The following is a 21,890-nucleotide window of genomic DNA, read 5'->3' as shown; positions in this document are numbered from 1 at the left end:
ATATCTTTAAATCCACATTAACATGAATTCAACACACTGTAGAAAACAGATAAATGGAGGCATGTCTTTCAGTCATCAATCCACACATTCAGTAGCTCAGTCATCTGGGAAGGACTGAGAGAAGAACCGCTGCTCCTCCACGTCGAGAGGAGCCAGCTGAGGTGGCTCCGTCATCTGGTTAGGCCTGGGATTATGTTTCTCGGCTGGCCTGGGAACTCAGTGAGGGGAACTCCAGGGGAAGGGCTGGCCCAAGTTGCTGGGAAGAGAAACGTCTTAGGTCTCCTTACTGAAGCTGCTAGCTGCGACCCGACCCCCGATTAGCATAAGAAGATGGATGGACCGATGGATGGAGGGATGTTCCACTTATTGTCATAGCAACATTCTGCAAAAAAAATCCAGTCAGCCAATTTGTGTTTGTTTGTTTAATGGTGGATATTTGAATATAAAAAAATCTATAAATTAAAAATTACATACAATTAGTTACTGCCTTATCTTAAAGTTTTGATTCCTACTGTTGATAACATGGATAGATTACTTTAAAGCTGAATGTAAGTATCTGTGTTTGTTATGGCCTTTCCTATAAGATGTGAAACCTGGAATTTTAATGTGTTGAACAAAACTGTACATGATGATGATAACAATGATTTAGTAAAAGTAGTACAAGTGCTTTCTTTAAATGTTTGACTTAAACCTGTCGTAAAGTTGTTGTTTTTTGTAGGATTATATGCATTAAGTCTTGTTTTTATTACTGAGTCATGGTTATAAAACATATAGCTTTCAGATTATCTTAAAACCCAGAAATAATTTTAATAAAGCTACTTCTGTGAAGCATATATGGCTAATGTTCATAAACCACATTGTTATAACCCCAAGCCTTGTGAATCATGTGGAAATGGAAAAGGTGAGGTGAAAATGGTGTCTCTGAATCTGCAATCAGTTGCTGCAGGCATTGTTTGTACCCACAGTTGGTAAATAGGTATTAATGGTGAAAGGGCAAGGCTCGTGCTTATATCTCAACACTGATTTATGAAGTCACATTACAACTACATTACAGTGATTTAGCTTGATTACATCAGCACAAATAAACAACCACTAAAAACAAAACCAGCTAGGCTGTATACAGGTTATAGAATGTGGATCCTATAAAGAAGATAATGGAAGAAGATAAGATTTTGGGAAAACTGAGAAATAGTGCTTATGCAAAAATGGTACCCCTAGAAAACACTGATAATAACGTGACCAAAGGGACATTTGGAGATGTCTCCACTAATTAGAGTCACAGGTGTTTACAATCTTGTACTCAGTCAGTGGGCGTATATAAAATGTTTTCATTGTGTTGTTCAGTGACAGCCAAATGGCTTCCAGTTTGTTTTGCTTGAACCAACACTATTTCTGACATTTTGAATTGAAAAAGCTACTTGGATGGGAAACAAAATGTCTCCAAAGTTGGAAACAAAGTCCAGTGGATTGTTTTTTTTTTACTTTTTTGGAATACCTGGAGAATAAATAACCAATATACAATACATCTATGGACATTTTTACAGCAATAGATATATAAAAATAGAAGCAACATCAGAGATGTTCAAAATGACAGCAGCATGTTATCTAACTGACTAAGATATGAGGATTTACAGTCAAATAGAAATTAAGCTACCTTAGCAAAAAAAAATAGTACAGTAGTTTTAAACAAGAGTTTGTTGTTCTTGTTTTTTTTTCTTTTGCAATAAAAAAAAAACTTAACAGGTAAAATGTCTGAATCATAAACTTAGAGGTGACAGAACCTTTTCCAAACGTGGATTTTGGGTTTCATTCAGATCTGTGATTAAAAACACTAAAAGGCACCATGTACAAGCTCTATTTATAGCAAATCTGCATGGATCCTCACGTCAGTGTGGAATGGGCATTGGGTGGTTGTGATGTTGAGAGCTCTTGGTCTGATTGCCTGTGAAAAGGCTCACATTGACATCTCTAGGGATGGTCTGTTATGTTTTGCAGGGTAAGTCTGCAGTTAGAAGCCATGGTGTTCAGAGAACAGAGCAAGACTTAAAGGAAAGAAAGAGTCCTGGAAACCAAACAGCAAGAAAAACCACTAATTTAAGACAATTCAAACAAAAAACAAATAAACTTAAAATTTGAAAGAAAAGTTCTATAAATTTTGAGTGCATAAGTAAGGTCTGAAATTGGGCTTGTTCACCACCAATCTGTGAATTACTGTGTTTGGGAGTCTTGGTTAAGCATTATTTAAATATTTACAGAAATCTTAACCTACAATGCAGCAATTGAGTTAATCCCTTCCCGAAATGATCGCAGCCCAAGCCCCTGTACAGCAGAGCCGAGGACTGTCGCCTATTCAGCTAGGCCAACAATTCCCTTTAACGACTGACCTTTCAGACACTTAGACAGGTATATGTCACGGTCTTGGTTCTGTTATGTTTTCTTTTGAGTATTGAGTTTTATTTTTCTCCATGTTTTCTAGTTTTAATGGTTTATTCCTATGTTGTATTTTCTGGATATATTTGAGTTCTTAGGTTTTTATTTGTTGCCCTCTTGTGTTGATCTCCTTTTCCCTAGCTCCTTCCTAGACTGCTCTCTTCACATCTGCTCTTTAGTCCTCTCTTTGTTCAGTCTACCGTAAATACTCTCCTTGTGCAGTTCCTCAGTGCTGGTTCCTTTTCTTTCTTCGTCTTATCTCTTCTTACCCCAGCTCCTTGTGATTGTTTTCACCTGATGTCTCCATGGTTCTGGTTTGTTTTACATTTTTTATGTTGGATTTTTGGATTCCTGCCTCAATTGTTTGTGAAAATTTCATTAAATCTACAAAAACTCACCTCTGCCTCCCTACCTCTGCATTTGGGTCCTCAAACCTCAACCAAACCCTGACAGTATGGGGTGTTGCAGGCTAAAAAAAACAAAAACAAGGCTTTGTTGTACTACTGTATAAAACATCAAACTCAACGCTATTCCTGATATTTTTAAATTAAAAAAAGCCTCTTGGATGGGAAGCATAACGTCTTCAAACTTGGAAACAAAGTCCAGTGGACTGCTTTTAATTTTCTTTTTTGGATTTACAGAAATCTGAGATTTATGCTACCCTATTTTTGTCTTGAAAGTTTCCACAATACGTGCATTGTAGTTTTGAGACATAATGTCAGATAGTTACTTTTATTTCAGTGTAGTTAATCAACAAAGATACAAATTCATAAGCGTTTAGCTAATATCGCTCATGTACCAAAAGTATTGGGTCATCCGTCCAAATAATTAAATTTGGTGATTTGAACAGGTGCAAAGTGTACACAGGTAAAAATAAACCCTAACTCCTTACATTTTGACTGCTTCTACAGACATTTATAAAAGTATACATTTTATATAATTTCCATTATTCAGAGTCGAGGGCATGTTTCCACACAAATCTAACCAGACTCTTTCATTCTCCTTGGGCTTCACTTTTAGTGGTAAAGGGTCATTTTCTGGGTTAGGACTTATTATATTTCTTAAGGATTGTTTTGTATAGCAGCATAAATAAAGAGATGTCGCAGGATAACCTAAGCCATGGTAACTATAAACAAGCTTTATCAAAAAGGAACTTTGTAAGCCTTATAGATACAATACAACATAATAATGTCAAGGTTGGTGTGGAGGTTTTTTAAGGACCCAAATGAAGATATGAGGAGGCAGAGGTGAGTTTTCTTGATTAAATAAGGTTCCCAAGGGTAACTGAAGCAAAGTCCAAAAAGATAAAATACTGAGAACCAAAAATCAAGTACACCTCAGGAAAAAAAAAACTTGCAACCTTCTTAGAGCATTGCTCTGACCACTAAGCCTCTGAGAGGGTTGCAAGTCCCCACAACCTGCACTCTTGCACCATGAGCAAGACCCTCACCAATTGATTGCTCCTGAGGTGCCGCAAAATGGCAGCCTACTGCTTCGTAAGGGGATTGGATAAGATGCAGAAGTAATTTTTTCTCTATTTTTATTGTTATATTACTTAAAAGCCAACACTCCCCATACAGTGGGTACCTGTTGGAAATGGACGGTTTCCTGCATTATTCCTGCGTGAATCACGATGTATTTCCTGAGGCCAGTTTTTTTTATAAAAAAAAAAACTGCAATGTACCCGGACAACCACCAGGTGGCACTTGAGACAATTTGCATAAACAACCAAAATCTTATGATGATATGATGTTTTTGATTAAAATAAAGTTAATGAATTAATTTAACATAGTGACTGCATTATCTTATTTCATACACCTCCGATCTTATCTGAGAACTGTTTATTTCTATTTATCTGCATCTTTATTATTTAATGAAAAATTATTATTATTAATCTTTTTGGCAAAACAAATAACTGAATCAACAAAGGTCCGTGGATCATCCGTCCATTCGATCGGTCGCGTGCTCATGGACGTAAACTGGATCATTTCTAGGTTATAAAAATGTCCTCAGCGACTCTGAATGAATCGGTCTCATCAGTACTCTTTTCTTTCATCAGTGGGTTTTTATTTTCGTCACTAATGCAAAATTGGTCCATGGTGAAGTTTAGAAATGCAGATGAAAAGAAGAAATCCACACCCGTGAGTATCTATTTTTTTAATGCTGTGACGTTTCGGGCGTTCTTCTTTTAACCTTCATTGAAATTAAGTGTATTAATTAATAGTAGATTATTATAGGCTACTTATAGCTACAGGATATTTCCTGGGTCCTCAGCAGCCTGGGGGGGAGGCCGTCTGGTCCTGAGGCCTTCCTCTGTTTCAGCCTCCTCAGCTGCCCTCTCACCTGCATTGGTGTTACTGTGAGGGAGGAGGAAGGCACGACTGGAGGTGTGGATGGGTCGGGGGTTGGTGGGAGTGGCAGCGGTGGGGGGGAAAGGTCTCTGGGGGGCTGGTGGTTGGAGGTGTGTGGAGAGTTCAGGGCAGGGAGGGGACCAGTGTGAGGGGAGTCAAACCGCGTGAAGAAGCTGTTTAACTCATCTGCAAACTTGGTGTAGGCACAATGCTCTCCACACAGAAGGTCATGTAGTCAGTGATGCATTCAGTCAGGCTTTTGAGGTCCTCACCATGAGAGCTTTGGAACATGCTCCGGTCTGTGGTGCTGAAACAATCCCTCAGCTCCTCAGTGGCGTCATACGACCAAACTTTCACTGACTTTTTCTGTGCAATTGTCCTTCTCACCAGTGGAATGTAATGGGGGGGCAGGTAGACAAGGTTGTGATCTGAACGACCCAGCGGGGGGAGGGGGGCGGAGGTGTATGCATCCTTAATATTTGCATAAAAAAGGTCCAGCGTTTTATTGTTCCTGTTTGCGCATGTGAAGTATTGTGTGAGCGTGGGGAGAGTGGAGCGGAGAGGGGCAGAGTTGAAATCTGCTGTGATGAGCAGGAGAGCGCGGGGGTGTTCGGTCTGAAGTAGACACTGACATTTTTTCATGGGAGTCAGTATTAGTAACGATCATGTGATTGGGACGGTACAGAATTAAACATTAACGGGAGCAGACGGGAGCGGGAGCAAACCAATAACAACAAAAAAAAAAACTAGGATTGATGCCAAAAAATAAAATAAAAAAGAAAGAAAAATAATCCAGTACTGGCGCAGCGCCGCCATTTTGTAGTTGTTTCCTTGAAGCCTACACTATAATGCGAGTCAAAAAAACTACACGACCCAAAAACCAACAGTGCTTCCGCTCTGAGTTTTTCACCCGCTCTCAAAAAAAAAAAAAAAAAGAATGGGAGTGGTGCAGGAGCGGGAGTCATTCTGAATGGGAGCGGGATGGGAGTGGGAGTAATTTCACCAGGAGTGGGACGGGACAGGATTTAGATTTCTACTCTGGCCCGGGATCAGGACAGGACACAATTTTTTTTGTGGGAGTGGGACGGGACAGGAGTGAAAATCCATTCCTGTCTTAGGCTACGTTCACACTGCAGCCTGAAGTGACCCAATTCCGATTTTTTTGCCCATATGTGACCTGTATCTGATCTTTTTATGACAGTCTGAATGACACAGATCGGATTTTTTCAAATGCGACCCAGGCCACTTGGATATGTGGTCCTGAATCCGATACGTATCTGATCTTTTCAAATGCGACCTGTGTCTGTACGGCCAGGTCGCATTCATCCGACCTACACGTCATTGATACTTGACAAATGTTACTAAACGTTACTAATCTGCGTCCTACTAAGCGGAGGTGGGAAAAACTAACAACCATGGCGGAAGATAACACAGAGAGCAGTCAATAGAGAGCTCAGTGAGAGCTCTGTACGGACGTTGCTATTACTGCCCCACAAAACGCCATTGCAAGAAATCTGGCTCTCTTTCTTTTTGATCTTCTTAAAAAGATTTAATTCGTAATGTGCCTGCTCCTGTTGGAGAAGAACTTAAAGAACGCAATATACGCTGCGGTATTACGAGTCATGTTTACTTCCGCAAACACTGAGGACGCTTGCTACATGTGACGTCATCGCGTCCTTGAGTGCGCATGCGGGACACTTCGGTTGAACGCTTTCAGTTCACACAGTAGATCACATACAAGTCGCATATACTTGGAAGTGTGAACGGACATGCAAAAAAATCCGATTTCACAAAAAAATCGGAATTGAGCATTAAGGCCTGCAGTGTGAACGTAGCCTTAGACTCTAGTCTGAAACTTATTTACCATGCTTTGGATCAGCTCACAAGCAGCGGCATCAGCAGAGGGAGGGACGTAAACGCACAGCACTATCACGTGACCAAACTCCCGTGGCAGATAATAAAGTCTTAAACTCACTGCGAGTAATTCCACATCTGGGCTGCATATCTGCTGCTTCACGTGAACATGAGTCAAGCTGCACCATCTCTCATTCACAAACACCGCCAGACCATGACACATATAATATGGAATAGGGTAAATAGAATTATAAAAATATCTAAACACTGTGGCTATATGCATGCAATATATTAGACCTATATATACAGTAAGATAAAAATACGGATATAAAATATAAAAAGTAAAACAGCATCTTACAAGGACTGCGAATAGAGCAGTTTACCTTATAATTTACGTTTTGTTAAATATTAAAATAAATAAGATAGACTTTAAACTAGCAGACAGGTTTTACAGCCTGAACTGAAAATTTTACCAGCTAGATAATAATAATAATAATGATAATAATAATAAAAACACACGAAAATGGTATAACAATACGCCTGTTATTATCAGAGTAAGATATTGAGGCTGTAGAATGATAATCCCTATGGTCTAATGTAATAAAAAAGTGATTAAAAAAAATAGAAAAACATTTAAGGCGAGAATAATAAACTCGGCCACAGCTGGGACCGAACCCTCAACCTTTAGAACTGCAGACCATTCATCCAGCTATCTAATCCTGACTCATGGGACGCCAAAATGGACTCAGACTGCCACCTAGTGGCTATAATAATAATAATAAGACCATTTTATTTAGCAGCACCTTTCTTGACACTCAAGGTCACTTTACAAATAATACAAAAGATAAATAAAAAGAGATGAAAATACAAAATACAGATATAGGAACATAAAAAACAGTCATGGATAGGGAAAAGAGCAGTGTGTTCACAGATAAGCGAGCTGGAACAGATGGGTTTTGAGTCTGGCTTTGAATAAGGGGATAGAGTCAATACTGCGGAGGTCGGGAGGAAGTGAGTTCCAGAGCTGGGGAGCAGAGCGGCTGAAGGCTCTGCTCCCCATGGTGACAAGTCGAGCTGGGGGTACAGTGAGGTGGATGGAGGAGGAGGATCTAAGGGAGCGGGAGGAGGTGGCAATGTGAAGGAGGTCTGACAGATATGGAGGAGCAAGGTTATGGATGGCTTTGAAAGTATAGAGAAGGATTTTAAATTGAATTCTGAATTGAACTGGGAGCCAATGGAGTTGGTGAAGAACAGGGGAAATATGATGAAAGGAGGGGGTTCTTGTGATGACACGAGCAGCAGAGTTCTGAAGAAGTTGAAGTTTATGGAGAGATTTATGAGGGAGGCTGAAAAGAAGAGAATTGCAATAATCAATACGGGAGGTGATGAGGCTGTGGATAAGGACAGAGGCAGTATGAGTGGTGAGGGAGGAACGGAAACGGTTAATGTTGCGAAGGTGGAAGTATGCAGACCTGGTAATTTTGTTTATGTGAGACTGAAAGGAGAAGGAGGAGTCGAGGATGACACCCAGACTCTTGACCTGAGGGGAGACTAAGGAGTTGTCAATGGGTAGTGAGAAACTTTTGATTTTTGATAGGGTGGATTTAGTGGCAACGAGGAGAAGTTCTGTTTTATCACTGTTAAGTATAAGGAAGTTTGAGGTGAACCAGTCTTTAATTTCAAGTAGGCAGTTAGTAAGGGACAAGGGGGGAGTGAGGAAGTGGGTTTACTGGATAAATAAAGCTGGGTGTCATCCGCATAACAGTGAAAATGAATGTTGAATTTCCGAAAAATACTGCCAAGGGGAAGAAGGTAGGTGATGAAGAGGAGGGGGCCAAGAACTGAGCCTTGAGGAACACCAGAAGTGACAGGGGAAGAGTGCGATGTGAAAGATTTGAGCTGAATAAACTGAGTGCGGTCGGAGAGATATGAGCGGAACCAGTCAAGAGGGATGTGAGAGATGCCAAGAGAGGATAATCTATTGAGGAGAATAGGGTGAGAAATGGTATCAAAGGCCGCACTGAGATCGAGAAGGATACTGGGACAGACCAGCCCCAGGTCGATGTAGAGTGGAGAGGACAGTCCAGAGGAGGATACACCAGATGTAGAACTTGGAGGTTGACATTGTTAACGGCAGCGGGTGGCTAACCAACAGCAGCAACGGCGTCGAGTTGGGAGAACAGTTGGAGAGTGAAGTTAGTTAACCAAACTCAGACACAAAAACAACGGGATGGCAGTCGGAGTTGGGATGATAGAAGCGAAGGCAAGTGTCTTTGCTCTCACTTAAATGTGATTACACCGCCCAAAGTTCCGTAAAAAAGTTGAAAAATACTTAAAAACAGGTAGCGGAGAGCAGCGGCTGCAAAACGTGCCAGCGTCCACTCAGCGCATGCGCATGAAAAACATAGTAGTCACATGTTTTTCACGCAATTCGTGAAACACGGGGAGCGTGAGTGAAGTGTCCATTTCCAACCAGCACCCACTGTAAATTGTTTGTTGGGGATTAGAAACCACAATCTTTGGACGTGTATGTTGTCACTCTACCAGTGTACTATAAGCATAATATCAGTTTAATGTTCCACCAAGAAAACCCCTGGTTTCTTCCGATATTATTTCCTCCTCTGTTCCTTACAAAGAACTTTTCCTGACACAGCCAATAAGCAGCAGCATTCCCTATCATCTAACTCCCTCATTGTATTTAATTTGTAAAGAAATTTTCTAGTTTTGTGTTTTGCATAAGAGTCCTTCCCTGAAATCATGTCAAAGTCTACTGTCTATATGGGTAACACAAGACACCGAATCCATAAACAAGCCTCTGCCATATATAAAACCAAATAACTTAAAGTTGTTTTATTTAAATGAGCTGGTTTCTATAGGCACAGAGACCCATTTTTAACAAGGCAGACCTTAGGGGGATTCCTAGTCACTCCTAATACCAATGATGGTTCAACGATTAACAAGACTTCATTAAGAAAATATTATTAGAGGTGAATCTTTATATTTGGCTCTATCTTCAACTAATTTGACGTTCATTTTGTTTTTATGTTAATCAATTGATGAGAAGAAATTGTTAAAATACATCAATAAAAGCCCAAAAATTGGAAGACATATGGAAGAAGCTTAGACATTCCACAGCTATTCGGTGGGCTCTTCTCAATCAAATTGGAATTTGCAGAAATAAGGTTTTTTTTTTTTTTGCTCGGTCTTGGTCTTTCTTATATTTTATTTGGATTCCACAACTTCTAAAAAGCAATTATGTTACTGATTGCAGCTCTTAAAAAAGGGATGTGCAGCCAATATTACGAGGACAGAAAAGCTGGAAGAGTGACCTCCAATTTAAAATGAAGCCAACATGAGTTTGATTGGAATACCATTATGAACATTTAAATCTATCCTTTTAGCTAAAACGCAAGCTTACACAGCCTTGTTTTAAACAGTCTATTCTTAGTATGTGCTGTATCTTGTAACTATAAAATATGGCTTTCTTGTGACTCACAGCTTTTAATTTTCTAGCAGTTTCCATCACACATTTTTAACATTACCTTTGGGCTGTGTAACCAGTAGTTACACAAAAGTTAAACACACTTTCTGCATAAGCAGGCAGCGGAACCTTGCACAAGTCTTCATAAATGAATGTTACTTAAAATAAAAATCAAATTTTTGTTAAAAGCTTCTGCTGATCCAAAATTCAGCTGATCAGAGTTCTGATGAAAACTAAAAAGGAGGGTAGATTTTTAGCTTATCGTCATCAGATATCAGGTAAATCCTGAATAGATCTCAAAATCCTTCTTCTCACATAATAAGCCTTAAATAGTGAAACTCCATTTTATAACTGGGATCTGATCATTCCTTATCCTCACTCCACAGGTTTACTAGAGGTTAAAATGTCTATAAATAGAATTGGAGACAGATCGGTCTCCTCCCATGTGAAACCAACTACCAGTTTTAGTCCATGAGGCAGACACCCTATCATGAGGTGCCTTTTGGCTATGTTGACACTGCAGGCCTTGATGCTCAATGAAGATTTTTTGGTGAAATCCGATTTTTCTTGCGTTGCCTTTCAGATTTCCAAATATATGCAACTTGTATGTGTCTGTGTGAACTGGAGTCATACAGCTTAACTGTCCCGAATGCACAATAAAGGACGCAATGACATCACAAGAAAGCATGTTCTGTGTTTACGGAACATGGATGGTAGTGCTGGAGAGCATCTATTTTCCAACCTTAAAAACTCTTTTCAAGATTTGTAAAATCATAAATACTACTCTCCGCCTCATCGTCCACCATTGTTGTTGTTTTTCTTTCTGCTTCTGCTGAGGCGTAGATTAGTGACCTATGTCGGCTACTAATGGCATTCAGGCCGGATGAATATGACCTGGCTTTTCAGACACAGGTCACATATGCAAAGATCAGATGCGTAATCGGATTTGGGTCACTTCAGGTTGCTGTGAGACGTAGTCTTAGACTCTCAAGCCAGCAAAGGTGATGTTCAGAAAAGAGAAAGATAAATCAGAATATTAAAGTTCAAAGTGAAAAGAATAGAATGTATTTGTGTGAAAACCTGCATGTAGCAGCCATACTATGCACATAAACAGGGTTCGTACACCTTTTCCAAAGTCAAAATCAAGCACTTTTCAAGCACTTTCAAGATCCATTTTAAAACTTTTTCCAGCACCTTACGGAACCAGTTTTGCGCGGATGACTAAATGAATACATAAAACTAAATCCTATCTTAATTTATCAGAGCACAACCTAACCAACCAGTGTTTGTCACAATTCAGTATTATCAGCCGTAGAGTTATCAATGCTGTTTTAAGGTCTGGACCTGGCAATGAATTAAAACTTTGTTTTGTTTTTTTGGGGTTTTTTTTTTTTTGGAACTTTGGCAAGGCGGTACCGTGAGTTTCAAGATAGTGCTGCGGGAAACACTGCAATGCAAACATTACATTATCACACCGTACTCTCAGTCACTCAGTAACTTACCCTGTAAATTCCTAGCTAGCAGTTACTAGCGTAAACAGATAGGCGCTAACGTTAATGTGTACTAGGCTACTTCAGTTGGCTTACCTAAAAGCAGTGTTGGGCAAGCTACTTGTCCAGTGTAGTGAGCTAAGCTATCAGTTACTCAACAATAAATTAAGCTTCACTACACAAAAGCTACCACCTGAAGAATTATAGCAAGCTAAGTCACACTAATGTGTTAAAAGTAGCTTAACTACATCAGAAGCTACTTAACGTTGTACCAACCTAATATCAATTCAAAATGAGTTTGATACACTGGTTGAAATATTTATTAAAGATCAGCCAATGACATATCACAGTGTAAACATTGCTTTATGATCAGCATAATAAAAAAAAACTAAAGTAATTACTAGTAAACAAAAAAATAAACAATCTGCTGTTATTAGAACCAAATTAAAGGTACTGTGTAGTGTTCTACACATCGAGACATGGCTATGAGTTTGCATTCAATGGACATCTCTAGGGAAAACAAAACCCTACAAAAGGCATCTTATTTCTTTAGGGTCTCCCTTATAAAAAAATTCTTCAGACCTCAATTAAACAGTCGATTCAAGTAACAAATGAAACTGCTTACAAAAACGGTGAAAAAATAAAGAAGCTAATTAAGAGATATATATACATTTATGTCTCACTGTATAATTTAATTTCTACCTACATATTTATTATTTGTATTTTGGGGGGTAATTAATTTAATGCTTATTTATTTATTGAGCATGTATTTATTTATGTATTCATTTTTATACATGGGAGAGCTGTTCCTCCATACCTAAAAAATCTTACTGTACAAATAAGCCTTAAAACATCTGAACATGTACTTTTTATTAGAGGATTTAACAAGTTTCAAAATCTCTGGCTGCTCTTCTCGCTCTGCTCCTGTCTCCTCTTCCATCCTGTGTGTGTGGCTCTGTGTGTGTCTGTGTGTGTCATTCTTTGAGTTCCACTGCATTGCGCATGCGCATGTTTCGTAGATACAGACAGGAGAGGCAGAATAGAGGCTCATGCGTGAATGTCCAACAAATAACTCCGATTGTTGTTTCAAAAATCAAAAACCTGGTTTCATTACTTAGTTATGCCCTGGATTTCGTAGCATTTGTGGACGCTACGTCGCTACTTGATAAAAACAATAACGTCACTACTGGAAAGTTACTTGATAAATAAAGCAGCGACGTTACGGTCAAGCTACTGGAAAATGTAGATAAACTAATAGCTTCGCTACATGTAGCGCCACTACTGCCCATCACTGCTTAAAAGTCTATGACTTACCCTTCATGTGACTCGAGAGCGCAGACTCGCCCATTGTGAAAAGCTGCACATCTTTTTTGCAGACTTTACAAGAGGCAACTGGTGGGGTTTGTCCCCGTTTAATCCATAATTTGTATTTTTCATCTTCCAGCCAACGTTCATTGAAACGACAACCTCCCGGCATGGTGCCATAGTGGTTTCATGGGGGCGGAGTCACACATGGAAATAGACTGGCAGATCGCAGTCACACATAAGCGAGCAGGTTTCATTCTCGGGCTCTCCAACATTTTATTTCTCCTTTTAATAAACACACGATTCAGCTTGATAGGTATTTGTTGCGAAAGAAATAGTTAAAATTTCAAGCATTTTCAAGCATTTCATCCAAAATATAAGCACTTTTTAAACCTGGAAAACACAACGTCAAAATTCAAGCATTTTCAAGGATTTCAAGCACCCGTACGAACCCTGCATAAAGCCGGGTATACGCTGTGCCATATTTTCAATCATTGCACGCAGCCACAGCTCAAATCGTACAACGAAACCGCAGGGTTTAAAAGTGATTGGCTCACGAAGCATATTATCACACTGTGAGGCCCGACTTTCTGATGCGACCTTACGACGGCCGACTGAATTTCAAGCATGTTTGATTTTCTCCCGACCTTATGATTCCTGATCTGGAGGTGGTTGTGAGAGGCTGATCGCTTCACGTTACCCCCTATACACTCCATGATGCATAATGCACAATTAGGCTGAAAGTTGGCCCGATCACAAAATTCTCACACGACTGGAGTATCGGCCCAAAAAAAGGCAAAAAATTGCAGTGTACACACTCCTTCAAAACCTGGCAACAAGTGAGGAGAAAAAGACTGAACAAATTGTATTGGAGCCCAAGCTGCACTGTGACTGCGCAACTGCAGATACAGACTGACAGTATGTATGTCCTTTAATGGCAAGAACAGCAGTATAGGTCAGGGTTGTCGGCCTGACTCATTTATTATTCAAAGAATTATACTAAGTTGTTAAAAAAACGCTCTATCGGGGGTACAAAGCTCATTTCAAAGCAGCCACAGTACCAAGCACAGAATTGGGACCTGGTGTGCCATTGCTCACAGGAAACAGAAGAAGTGAGTTAACAGAAGCAAAATAGAATACTGACTCAGATAGGAATAATTGTAAACTAAACCTAATTATCTATTAAACCCGGTGGAGGTTTGCTCTGATCTAGCTTTATGACTGCATCCCTACAGGAACAAAAGAAGGATGGACTTCCCCTGATCTACAGTTAACTTAGAAGCTCTGCTTATTGAAAACAGTACAAAACAGTACTTTGCAGGTTTTCCATCAACATATAAAAAGAGATCCGTTTCAGATATAATCAAAGCATTTATTCATAAATAGTTTAATAAAAAGTAAGATAGCTCATGATATTTGCTGCAGTAAGTCACGGTACATAAAACAACTGGCAAATGAAACATAACTTTCAGTGCCAGTGGGAAATTAAGCTTAAAGGAGAAGTTCGGTTTTTTACACTTTAAGCCCATTTTACAGAGACGTAACAGAGACGTTAGCACCTCAATTTCAGACTTAAATACTAAATTCACCCTCATCTCTCATTTAAATGCCCCCCGATGCTCTGCTGCTGCAAGCCCATTAGCCCTGTGCACACCTTAGCAATGGCCAATTGTCATTCAGGACTATGCTTTAAAGAAGGACTGTACCACCCGCTGCTTTCTGCTCGATCAACCTGCAAACATGTTCAATGATGCACTCCTCAACTCCAACTATCCCACCGGGTTCATGCTTCATTCAGTCCTTCTGTCTCATTACTCAGAAAAGTGCCAACTGGACACGGTGCCATCATCTATCTTATCTTCACACAAGAGACACTTTCCATCCCAGGTCTTCTTTCCTCCTCTCCCACATATTTTCTGTGTTTCATATTATATATATATATATATATATATATATATATATATATATATATATATATATATATATATATATATATATATATATATATATATATAAATATATATGTGCTGTCAAACTATTAAAATTTTTAATCGTGAATAATCGCATATTATCAACAGTTAACTCTAGATTAATCGCAAATTAATTGCATACTTTATCTTTTATTTAATTTATTTTATTTGGCCATTTAAAAAAGCAATTGTGCAAAAATGTTAAAAACACCTGCTTATACAAAAAGTTTTTTTTTTTAATTATCATTATTTTTCAAGCACTTTTATGAAACTAGAATAAAAATATCCTGGTTTAAATTCTATATTTTAAATTAGGCGTTATGCTTCCATCAAAACTTTGCAAAACTACAGAACAGTAAACAGTACTTCAAAGTACTCTATAAGCTTACGTTTTTTCTCAAACATAGGACAAAAATAAAGATGTACTGTTAAAATAAAGTGCACATTCCATTATGAAATACAGATTTAATTCAAATGAAATTAAGTTACTCACAAAATAATAAATAAATCAAACGAAATTACAATAACAGGGCATCTCAGTAACATAACATTTTACATGTAGAACATTTTCAAAATGCTTTAATATTCCTTTGGTCTGAACAGGAGCTGCAGCAGCAGTGCAGTCCACATGACCTAGTTCATTTCTTTGTCTTGGTGGCACTAAGCCAGTGAGACGCTCGTTTCTTCTGGAAAACACACACAGACGACTCGGGTTTTGTCAAGAGAGCCTTCTGGCATAACTTTAAAAAAAAAACCTTCAGGATACCTTGTCTGCTTGCCATTTTTGCCCATTCAAAGCACGGGTCTGTTACGCTGTGGACTCTCCCGCAAACTTAGCATTCCTGAAGCTACGGAAAGCGCCGAGGGTAAAACAAACAGTACAGAGAGCGCTGCGGAAAAATAAAGATTACAAGCGAACGGTGCGTTTGTTTTGATGCGCGATTAACGTGCGTTAAAAAAAAATGTCGGCGTTATAGTCTAAAGCAGTTAACGCGTTAATAACGCTTTAAAACTGACAGCCCTAATATATATATATATATATATATATATATATATATATATATATATATATATATATATATATATATATATATATATATATATATATATATATATATACATATATATATATATATATATGTATATATTATTATATAGTGTATTTTTTACCAACTGTCTAATTAACTATAAACAGTTATTGACTTAGTAATTAAAAGTACTATTATCTGCTTTGCCATTGGTGTCGGGTTTAAATGGCTCATGTTGAAATCTGCCATGTGTTGGTATATAAATAAGGTCTAGTCAGTCAATCTAGTATCAGGTGGGTTCACAGGGAATCTTTCACACCATTACATCTGCAAAGAGACATTCTAGTCCACGATTGTGTAGGGGGTCTACCAGGTGTGATTATTTGAGATACTGGGTCCATGAATATTCATTTTCAGGGGCAACAGTGGCATTGGATGTAGGAGTTTGCCCTGAAATAGAAGGATTGACGGTTCAAGCCCCGACTCTGACTTTCAGTGTCGTTGTGTCCTTGGGCAAGACACTTCACCTGCATTGTCTACTGATGGTGGTCAGAGGGCCCGGTGGCGCCAGTGTACGACAGCCCCGCTTCTGTCAGTGAGCCCCAGGGCAGCTGTGGCTACAATGTAGCTTGCCACTATCCGTGTGTGAGTGTGTGTGTGAATGGGTGAATGAATGTAGTGTAAAGCGCTTTGGTCAAGTCTCCTAACTTGAATAAAGGCGCTATATAAGTACATGCCATTTACCATTTACAAGGAGAGTATTTTTTTTCCCTTCCCAAGTGATCCCTACTCCATCTGTTCTCCTGTCAGTCTCTAAAGCGATTTCTGTCTTACTCTCCCCAAGGGCTAGAGTCAATTTCATTTGCCGATCAAATTTAGCAGGGCACAGTTTCCGATCACAGGGGTGCTCTGTTTTGGTCAAATTATATTTACCATTCATAAATCACTGTCTCTCACTCTCCAGCCCATTAGGTGACGGTAATACATTTAAGGCGGGCTCATAGCTTATGCATGCTAATCAGTGGCGGCCGGCCCATAGGGGGCGCTGGGGCACCGCCCTCCCTGATAAGAAGAGAGAAACGTAAAATATATTTTTAGAAATTAACTCATAAATGTCAGTTTTACTCTCTAGAGTGTTTACATATAAGCAAAACAAATTATATAAACTACATTTCCCTATCTACTGTCATTAATTTGTGGATTTCCACAGACAGACTCCTACCGTCTCTGTTCTGGTGGCGCTGATCAGACAGCCCCACATTTGCAGAGAATCTGTCAATCATGTACTATTGCTAGGTGAATTTAATGGCCAATCAGCGTCTCAGAACTTTATGGTCTTGAGGCGCTGAAAATACTGCACTTTAACAGGCTTCTGAACCCAAGCGCAGGTGCAGACAATTAAAGGGAAGATGGCGAATGTAACGAACGAGATGCAGCTTCCACCAAATTCGGTGAGATCCATATTTATCTACCCATTTGCCAGAAGAACATCCCTGTTGTAGGATATGAAAATTTCATGTCATGGTTATTGTGACTGTGACGAATCCACCTCGTCACTTAAAATAACCTCTCTAACTTTGCGCGCCAGACACATTCCTGTTATACTGTGTTTGTGAGGACCAATCCGCTCGCGCTGAGCCCAGTAGCTCCATTAACTTAAAACACACAAGCTGTCCTAGTTACCTGCTGGCATATTGAGGGTGCACACTTAATATTTTAGTGAGGTTAGCCGTGTGTGTGTGTGGGGTGGGGGTGGGGGGGGGGCGGGAGGCGGTGTACGTGTTTATGCTATGGGGACTTGTCATCTTCAGTCTGGCTGCGTCTTTGCTGGGTTCAAACCCAGTTTGGTGTAATTGAATAAGTCAATGAATCTGTGTAAAATAATTAAGTTGTAAAAATTATTTGTTTTTGTACATCAATTGTTTGTGGAGGTAATATATGGACAAAACTGATTTATGAGAAGAAATCAGAAATAAGAGAGCCTGAGGTGAGGAGCTTAAACTATTTAATGAGGGCTGTGGGAAGAAAAGCGGCAATTTTTGTTTTCTGTTTCTTTGTTACATTGCTGGTAACTGGAGGGAGGCTGAGGCCCAGAGTATCTTGCACATGTTTAGTTTCTTTTGCACCCTGTTTTGAGTTTGTGAGCACAATAAATCACCAACACCGGTAACCCGACTGAGCCTGGATTCTTGGAGGCCAAAGAACCCCGTCACAGTGACCCAAATCATCACTGTTACTGTTATTATATAGTAAATTAAATCATTACTGTTAAATTGTATGTATTGTCCAATTGTTTATTTGAATTCTTATTCCGGATTAGTTGGAGACATACACTAGGCTATATCACCCCCACCAAAAATATTTTTCACCAGCCGCCACTGATGCTAATTTACGTAATAACCTTTCCACAACAGTAACAGTCTTGAACCAATTGGCTCTGGTCAAGTAGTTTTCAAGGTCATGAAAATAATGAAACCCTGGGGTGAAACATCAACATGCTGGTGGCTGGTACAAAGGAAAATCAAAATAAATCGTATTATGATGGGAATAGAAAAAGAAAAGAAATAGCAACTTTTAATTTTCAGCAAAACAGTTTAGCCCTACAACCTCATTTATTTATGTTATGTTTTTTTGGCATTTAGCAGATGCTATTATCCAAAGCGACTTTCAAAGGTTATTAGGTATTAGCATGGGGGGCTTGCTATCCATCCATCCATTATCTGACAGACTTTATCCCCAGTGGAGTTGCGAGTGGTGCTGGTGCCAGCTGTCTCCAGCTGTCTACGGGCGAGAGGTGGGGTACACCCTGGACAGGTCGCCAGTCCATCGCAGTGGGTTCTTGCCTAAGTATCCAAATTGGCAGCTCATACCCCCCAGCGGAGATTCAAACCCAGGGCCCCCTCTGTGCAACTCGAGTGACTTACAACTTGAGCTAGCCAGCGCTAGCATCTCCCACCTCTGTTCCGTCCACTTTTCACAACCTTATTCGCTAACCCTGAGTGATCCAGCAACTTGATAACATTTTGGATCTGTAACATTTTTATTCCCCTTTATTCATTATCAAGCTCTCTCCTCATCCCATGCAGCTTTCCCACAAATCCTCAGTAAAAGCTATTGCTGCTCAAAGGATGGTTTCAAATCAGTCTATTTTGCATTTACGTCATTTTCTAGCCCTGCACATCCATTTTCTGTATTTCTAGATCATGCAAATATTTACCCTAAATATTAAAGTAATGTTAAAGATTTAGTTAAAGTATTCCAGATTTTGCTGTTTGTTGTAGTTTGAGTTGAGTCTGAATTGTTAGGATAACTAGGGTGACCATATATGGGTTTCCGAAAAGGAGGACACCAGCACGGAACTGCCGGATTGGTTCGAATGCCCAGTGCTTTTCGACTATGTGCTGCATTGTAGTCGACCAAAATCCTGGACAATTTTGAAATTCCCCCCAGAGATTTTATTAGGTTACTAGGACATGTCCAGGAAAAAGAGGACATCTGGTCACCCTAGGATAACTATCACTGATTATGTGTGAGTTTATTTCGACCTACTATAGACTGCCCGTTGCATGTCAGAACTAATGATATAATTAATATAATGGTTTCTGTAAACATCTGCAGTAGGCTAATTGTTGGTGCTTGCGTGTGTGAATAAGTAGGCCCTAATGAAATGGCTTGGGTATCTTTACATTTTCCAAGGGGAAACGAATCTGAAAACCCCTTCTCTATTGCAATCCCTCACACTGAACATTGATGAAGATATTGTGGAAAAGTACAACTTTGAACAGGAAGAGCCCTCCAGAACAACAGGACTCAGTGTAATTGTTCTTGTGCAGAGGTTGACTGGGGGTTCAATGAGAGAGAAAAGGCTATGCTAAAAGATGATGCGAAAAATCACACTAAAAGACTAAACTCACCCTGACCTCCCATCCCATCGCCCTCTGATGCTTCACTGTCGCAAGCCTATCAGTCCTGCAAGCCTACCCTATGGCTAATTAGCATCTAGGTTTATGCTTTAAAAAAGAACTGTACCATCAACAGATTTTTATCCACTGCACAGCCTTTCCATCATCATTTTCGTTTTCATCTGGCTCCAGATAAAGCTACAATGATACACAAGATCAGCGAGAACATAAAGTTCTGGGCAGAAAGATGAAATGTGGTGGCTATGTCCACCAGAAGCCTAAACTTATAGCAGCCAAAAATATCTCAAGATAACTTAACAAGGTATGAGAAAGGTAGAGTCAGGGAGGAATGGCTGTCAATACTGAATTCTCCACCACTGAATTGGACCGTTCACTTTATATCCTCCTACTTTTGAAGTCACCAAGCTACTGAGAAAGCATCACTCTGTTTTTAACCATAAGCTTTTTAAAGAATACTCATAACATGGAACGTAAAAACAATCTTATCCACGCCTAGACAAGACAGTTAAAACTTTTTCAATATTCCCGAGGTGAAAGAAGAACATTCTAGAAACCAGTGTTATAGTTGATTTAAATGCCAAGTAATTAAGATTAGTAACCAAGGTTATTTATATCATTATCTGAATATGATCTATTTTTTTTCTACCAAATTAAAAAACTGAATTAGGTTAATGATTCCATAATTTTTGCCAGGGGTTATGTAGTCTGCTTATTCTCTTCAATAGAGGAAATATAGAAATATTTTAGCTACTTCATCCCCTTCTCAAAGGAGCTGAAAATAATGCCTCCTAAAGCACTGCAGTGTTATTCCATTCAGAGGAATACCCATATTTGTTATTGCTCAATAGAGTCAGCCTCTAAGCGGTAAATAGCCTGAATTTATACAGTGTTTTTGCAAGTGAGGGGACTGCATAGGGTGTTACACTACATTTAGTCATTCACCCATTCACACAACATTAATACACTGAGGTTACTGAGCTAAATTGTAGCCAAAGCTCCCCTGGTGCTCTCTGACAGAAGCGAGGCTGCCAAACATAGGTGCCTCTTCAGTATGGAGTGCAGGTGAAGTGTCATATCCAAGGACACAATCACAGAGAGAAAACCAGAGCTGGAACTGGCAACCTTAAGGTTCACGGTAGGTCTAAAACAATTAATCGGATTAATTGTACCAGTTAATTGATTATTGAAATAATCGTCAACTAATTTAGTAATCGATTAATCATTAACTGGAGTATAAAGACTCTGAAACATGCTTTTAGCTGAGAGAGCAACCCACTCAGAGCAGTAATTATACCAAAACTGCAAAAATAATTTGTTAATATTTTGAATTTAAGATTTAAAAAAAAATGTTGATTCATAAGCTCGACCCAAAACTCCTCAAGTGGAAAAGTTTTAGTTTTACCTGGTTTGATTCTGTAAAAAATGCTTTGCTATCCGATTATTAATCTATTCATCGAAAAAATAATTGACAGATTAATCGATTAGCAAAATAATCTTTAGGTGGTCCCCTAGTTCACAGTATTGCAGTATGAACACTTTGGCAATCAACAGAATCTGTCACACAGTGGCTAATGAGAGATTAATGCTGCTTTGGAGGAGGGCCCCCAAAGAAAAGTTCACCTGCGGCCCCAAGTTGGCTGCTAACTACAACCAAAAAGCAAAGAGCTATGAAAAAACAAAGAATTTATAGGAAAGTGGTGAACAGCTGGAGCTCTCTGTTATAAAACTTCAAACATATAACGAAGAGTAATGCATTTGCATCAGTGCATATTCATGATTCAGCAATATCTTATATTTTTTATTTATTTTAAGTGAAAAAGATCAGTTTAAATGAGATCAGAGCTTGAGTAAAGCTGTTCAAATTACAAACAAGAGTAATTATATAGGTTGTGCGTATACATACCTGTGTGTAAGAGCCCTTATTAAAGGGCTGTTAGGTCTCTTTGTGACCGGTGTCAGAGCCTGGTCCGCATTGCCGGCAGTAAGTTGGACTCATTTCTGGTGAGGGTTGGACTCCACCAAGGTTGCCCTTTGTCACTGATTCTGTTCTTAACTTTT

The 21,890-nt window shown here is 39.2% G+C and overlaps 1 protein-coding gene across 1 annotated transcript in view; it reads right to left on the bottom strand.

Annotated features, from left to right (window-relative positions):
• The window catches only part of oprd1a (opioid receptor, delta 1a), a 33,917-nt gene that overhangs the window by 4,952 nt on the left and 7,075 nt on the right, over nucleotides 1–21,890 (bottom strand). The window lies entirely within an intron of this gene.

Source organism: Cyprinodon tularosa, unplaced genomic scaffold, assembly GCF_016077235.1.
Source record: "Cyprinodon tularosa strain WSP-4 unplaced genomic scaffold, ASM1607723v1 ctg498, whole genome shotgun sequence".
Classification (NCBI taxonomy): Eukaryota; Metazoa; Chordata; class Actinopteri; order Cyprinodontiformes; family Cyprinodontidae; genus Cyprinodon; species Cyprinodon tularosa.
The sequence above is the reverse complement of the archived record's forward strand: the minus strand, read 5'-3'. Positions and strand labels throughout refer to the sequence as shown.